The sequence below is a fragment of the Bidens hawaiensis genome, unplaced genomic scaffold (genome assembly GCF_021521415.1).
Source record: "Bidens hawaiensis isolate Kalapana, Puna unplaced genomic scaffold, B.hawaiensis_p1.1 tig00042882_1, whole genome shotgun sequence".
Lineage (NCBI taxonomy): Eukaryota > Viridiplantae > Streptophyta > Magnoliopsida > Asterales > Asteraceae > Bidens > Bidens hawaiensis.
This window is the reverse complement of record NW_027497595.1, coordinates 132916-139271: the sequence shown is the minus strand read 5'-3', so window position 1 is coordinate 139271 and position 6356 is coordinate 132916. Positions and strand designations below refer to the sequence as shown.

Here is a 6356-nt window from a genome sequence, read left to right as displayed (position 1 = left end):
TAGTCTAAATATCATTTGTCTATTTTAGGAGGGGTTAAGTGCAACTTATATTTCTATAAATAGGTATTGATTACTAATAGGGGAGAGGGGAGTATGTTTATGTTGAATATGGCATTGCCATGGCTCCTGCTTCTGCAGTGAGATAGGGCTAGGCCCGGAACTTGTAAACCTTTACATTTTCGTTAATACAATCGTTCTTCCTTTTTTATCCATACTATCTTCTCTAAAATTCAATCTATAACATATCAAACCCTAACATTGGTCCGACCTGCCTTGACCTGCCAACACCATGGTGAATCAACAAGCTCGTTTGGATATTCATGAAAAGCAGATTCAACTTCAGTCAGATATCACTGATATCAAGGCTTCTCTCTCCACGTTAATAGCAAACCGGGAGGAGTCACGGGACTTTCGTCAGGTCATTGTGGCTTGGAGAAGTCGCAAGAGAAGAAAATCGATGACGGTCCGTCCGGATCTGGGTTCACCAGTCACGTTTTCTCTGTTTCGGGTTCCAAATCTGACTTAGTCAGGTCCTCCATCACTTCTTCCAGATCTATCTTCAGATCTGGAAATTGACCTAGCGGTGGATCGTTCCTCTGGCTCTCCTCTTAATTCTCCATCTCTAATCGCTCAATTGGAGGCAATAGATTGAATTTTAGAGAAGATAGTATGGATAAAAAAGGAAGAACGATTGTATTAACGAAAATGTAAAGGTTACAAGTTCCGGGCCTAGCCCTATCTCACTGCAGAAGCAGGAGCCATGGCAATGCCATATTCAACATAAACATACTCCCCTCTCCCTATTAGTAATCAATACCTATTTATAGAAATATAAGTTGCACTTAACCCCTCCTAAAATAGACAAATGATATTTAGACTAATACTACATCATAATTCCTATCACGTTACTTCCTACTTTGTAGCTACTATTCCACCGAAGTTGACCGATTTTCCGGGTTTTGATTGCGGTTCGGATCTTGGGTCTTTATGGTCTCCGGGGTTGCAACATTTTTTGGTCCTTTCTAATTTTAGTTCTGTAGTTCAAGTCAAGATATTTGATACCATGAGAAGTGTCAATTTGCACTTTTAGTGTTTCAACAACAAACTTTATGTTTCAATGATTCATAGCATATTATCCCATTACCTCAAGTGTACCATCATTGTGGATTTACATTTACTTCATTACTTAAATCTCCATAATCCATATAATGTGTGATATTGTATGTTGAAGCCACCAATGTACTCAAAACTACTTTCTAAACCATCCTAGTAATCTATCAAGTTCGGCTAATACAAAATATGGCAACAAAAATGGCTAACGATGAAATTACCCTTAAGTTTTTTTGAAGAGACAATCATTAAATTGTTTGAACAATCACTAAGCAACAATTCAAGGTAAAAAAAGTTATATGCTTGTCATCTTAATATCTCGATATGTTTTTAGCTTTGATTTGAATAGTTAACTGACTTCCACATACATTTCCATATAATCATGATATTATCTACTTTTGCAAAACGAATAACAATAAGAAACACAAACCTCAGATACCAGCCTTTGTCTTCCTTCAATATCAGCAGCTAAAGCCCGCCAATCATCACCAGGTACCTCCATCAACAACGCAGCCCTTGAAAAAAGGTTGATAATGATGTCTCCGACCAGAAACTCCAGACGAAATACGATTATCATCCGATGAAGACGAACCAGCAGGAAACAAAGAAGTATGGACCTCTTTGCGCACCCGACTCCACCTCAGCAGATGGAAACAGAGTCCAAGGAGGTAGCTCAGATGGGTCTTTGCTGACTTGGCGGTGTATGGTTTATTAAGCTGAGGTACCCATAAACCATTAAATGACCGAGATCCACCATTACCACCGCCATTTCTGGAACTAGATGACGATGCACCACCACCGCCACTGCCACTTTCGGTAGCTAAGCTCCAATTAGTGGAATCTTGAACCAAAATTCCTACCTTCGGATGGCGGAACAAAATTATGATATTGCACATTGTTTCTTAACGAGCTCGATGAACTACCGCTTCTTGAACCGATATTATTGTTATTATTATTAATATTACCCCAAGGAAAATAATGTATATTTCCTTGAAACATCTGGAGCGTGCACTAATGGTGGTTGCTGATTCGACAAATTACCGGTTTGCCCTCGAGAATGGTCCAAAAACTCATTAAGCAAAATTTGTCTGTTCACTGATTGGTGAGACGAATTAATATTTGAACGCCTACTAGGGTTACCGGGTTAACGATGCATTATCGTTATTATTAAGATTTAGAAACGAGTTCCGAATGCTAAAAGGTGGCGGTGTTGGAGACCTTTCTGGAACTCCAGTTCTTGTGTTTGGTGTTTCATGGCGGTTCATGTGCACAGGGTTGACTTGGGTTGACGATATGTTTAAGCTTCTAGAAGGTGAAGAGAAACCCGAACACGAACCGCCCATGAGGGACGAAGTAGAAGTACCTTCTAGGGTTTTTTCTTTTACAAGATAAACCCCAATTACCTAAAGATGAGCCCGGACCATAATCCGATGGTCCGATTACCGTCATCATCACTAGTACTCTCGTATCCCATATTTAAATTTACATTCATAGGAATATGATTGGAAACCGAACTTTGAATATTACCCTGATGACTTGATGATGATTCATGATGTTGTTGTTGTTGATGATGTTCTAATCTTGACGCATGAGTGGCCGAGTTTGACCAGTTTTGACCATCAATAGAAGCACGATCATGTAAACTTGCTCTAGAGCTAGAGCTAGATTCACCGGCATCCCAGCTTCTAAAACTTCGAAAATCATTATGACGGTTTGTATTCACACAACTGAAATTTAACTCGTTAGAAAGATCGTTATTTAACAACCGTCTTTCCATTGGAGAGATCATATTATTCCAATCATCAGTTTCATCCATACTATTATTATTGGAGTTTGACCCCTGGTTTAGGTCAACGGTCTCCGGGAAAGGATCAAAGATGCTCCTTTGACCTTGCATCCGGTCAAGATATGAAATTGACCAAGTTGGTAATTACAAAAGAGTACTTGGTAATTCACAAGCTATCACCCCCACAAATCTTCACGCTTACTTGATGCATAGACGGCACCAAAGAATATATAAGATTGTGTTCCTGAGATTTATACATCATCAATGCAGAGTTAATATATCAGCACAATTAGCAACATTTTAACAAAAAGAACATCAAATAAGTAAATAACACACAAGCTATCGCAACTTGACTGTTATTACAGAAAAGGCTCTTACTTTAGAAACTTGAACTAATCTGCAAACAGAATCAATTTAACACATCTTCTAAATCTAATAAATATAAATAATGTGGGACACATGTCAGCTTTGTAAACCACCTAGAAGTTGGTTTTCACGCGTCGATTTCTAAAGAAGTCTAGATTTTGATTTCCCGATTCTCTTTCCTATTAAATAATAATGATTTTTCTTTTGTTTGGTTAAAAATATGATTACACCATGATTTTAACTTTTTATAAAACGTCTTCAAGAAATATGTGATATGTTATTTAAAATAATTATTTTTAGAAATTCTAACCTACTTAAACATAAATTAAACCTATTTACACCGCATGCTCATATTAGTTTTCCATGTCTAATTGAAAAACTAATAATAATAGAAGACCAGGTGGCTAAAATTCTTTTTAGTTCAGTACAATAAGTAAAGAAAATCAAAGTTTTAACGAAGAAATAATAGCTAAACAATATTACATTGCCAATACTTAAAAAACTATGACTACGCCGGCAGTACCAAAATCATGCATTTAAAGGCATCAAAGGTATGCAAATTAGATCAATTAAACGTAAACAGCTTCAACTTTTACAAATTAAACATAAATAAAATCTAGCTCCACAACATTCTTCTATCAGATTTCCATCTTTAATAAATAAAAAAAAAATAACAGAAAACTAGATGGTAAATTTGGTTTTATTTAGTTCAGTCCATAAGTAACAAAATCAAAGTTTTAATAAAGAGATAATAGCTAAACAATATTACATTATCAAAAAATAATAATAATAATAATAATAATAATGACTACACTTGCAGTTCTAAATATGCATTTTGAGGCATCAAAGATATGCAAATTGGATCAATTACACGTGAACAACTAACCACTAAGCTCTCAAAGCTCATATAATTATCATTTCATACAAAAGTACTAAACTTTGACGAAATTTATCATTTCAGGAAAAAAAAAACCAAATTTTGATCTAATTTGTCAAATAGAATGTTTAATTTAACTTCTATCATTATTATCAAAAACTTCAATAGTTTAATTCTTCATCATCAAATTGCAGCAACTCCAGATCAAATTTTCAATTAACAAGTGAATATCATTGAAACGTAAAAAAAAAATTCTTTAGAAAAACTAGAAATGAGAATTTGATAGATCCTTAACATTTTGATTCAGATGATAAAATCTACTTCAAATTACAACAATAATTAATAAACATTAATGAATCAACTACAAAACAGAAGCAAAAACCATACCAATTGGGAGCGATTAGTCGGGGAGATGATGACGATAAAGATTATTATTATTATTATATGTTCATTTATGTTGTTGAACCGTACGTTTAGATTTTTAACGAGCAAACACGAGCATTAACACAGACATTTGTTCAATTAACTGTTTGTGTTCGTTTTAATTAAGTTCGTTTACAGGCGTAATCAAAGGTATGCAAAATTTTAAACTGGATGAATTACACATGAGCAAGCAATTAATTTGTCACACAAACTGGTTAAAATAATAATAATTATTATTATTATTATAATAACAATAATGAGTTTACAATGCTCTCTCATACAAATATCATTTCAGAAACTAAAAAAGTGCTAAACTTTGCCCTAATTTTTCTAATAGTTTAATTATTCATCAAATTGCAGAAATAAATAATAATAATAATAATAATAACCTAGAAATGAAAAAGTAATAGATCCTAAACATTGAGATAATAAAACCTAATACTTCAAATTACAACAAATATTAATAACTATTAACGAATCAATTACGAAACAGAAGCAAAAAAAAAAAAAAAGTATACCGATTGAGATAATCCGGAATAATTAGTCGGTGAGATGATTACGGTAACGATTGATGAGCGAATCTGAGCTTATTATTATTATTATTGTTTGTATGTTTTGAGATTGGAAGATACAATGGTATAATAATAATAATAATAATAAGAGAGTTAATTGAGTTTCATTGGGAAAATGAAAATGAAGAAGAAAGATTCGTGTTTCGGTGGGTTTACTTACGGTGAGGGTGAGATTAATACGTGGAATATATTACAAGGTTGACTTTCACCCCTTGGATGGATCACTTCTTCATCTTATTTTTTTCTTCAAATAGAAGACTATTTTATACCTAATTAATGTTTCTTAGGGGTGTTTGGGATTGCTTCTTAAAAGTGTTTATGGCTAAAATATTCAAAATGCCCCTCCAAAAGCTCCAAAAATGTCACTCCAAAAGCTGCTTTTGGAGTGACATTTTTGGAGCTTTTGGAGGGGCATTTTGGATATTTTGTCTCTCCAAAAAGCCATAAACACTTTTAAGAAGCAATCCCAAACATGCCCTTATTTAACGGGTTTGAATCGTATATAAATAAAATTAAAATGCTAAACATGTGAATCAAGTATATAAAATTACTTTATTTAATTCTCACGTTTAGCACATTAATTTCATTTGTACGTTAACATTCCCCCTTATTCAACATATTATTATTATTATTCTCTCTTCTAAGTAGAGGTGCCCACAACGATTTGGGTTGAAATTAGTTCGGTTTAATTAGCAAAAGTTAAAACCAGTTTATAATCGTATCGGTTCGGATTTTGGCTTATTTCAATTCGGTTAACCGGCTTTGAATGAGAAAATTACGAACCAATTTTGGTGGAGAAATTAAAAATCGGTTCGGAACCTACGGTTTCAGTCGGCTACAAACCGGTTTCTACATAATCGGTTTCAAACCGGTTCGGTATCGATTTGATTTTCAGGTCGGTTCGGCTAGCCAATTTATTTGCCCACCTCTACTTTTAAAGGTGGATGGGATGCTACCTGCTAGAAGACAAATCACATATCGACAATTCATTGTAACCCACTCATACCGACTGAACCCACAAATACCAACGACCTTACTTGCGTGAACCCGCTTTCACCTGCGTCGTTTTTACACACACACTCCTTTCAACGTTATTACAACTCGTTCACTCTCCATTTAGTGGCAACTTGCAAGGGGTGGCGGCAGTGTTACCACGCCTTAAATGGTACTTATATAAGGGTACCCGCATACACCCTAACCCTTTTTCAGACAAAGGGTTCTC

The 6356-nt window shown here is 34.6% G+C and overlaps 1 pseudogene across 1 annotated transcript; it reads right to left on the bottom strand.

The window, feature by feature from the left end:
• Positions 1 to 1540: 1540 nt before the first annotated feature.
• LOC143593892 (E3 ubiquitin-protein ligase MBR2-like) lies at positions 1541 to 5306 on the bottom strand (annotated as a pseudogene). Its single transcript, XR_013146218.1, has 2 exons — positions 5081 to 5306; positions 1541 to 3140 (listed from the first exon to the last, which is right to left on the bottom strand). The product of XR_013146218.1 is annotated as an E3 ubiquitin-protein ligase MBR2-like (transcript).
• Between the last annotated feature and the right edge of the window lie 1050 nt (positions 5307 to 6356).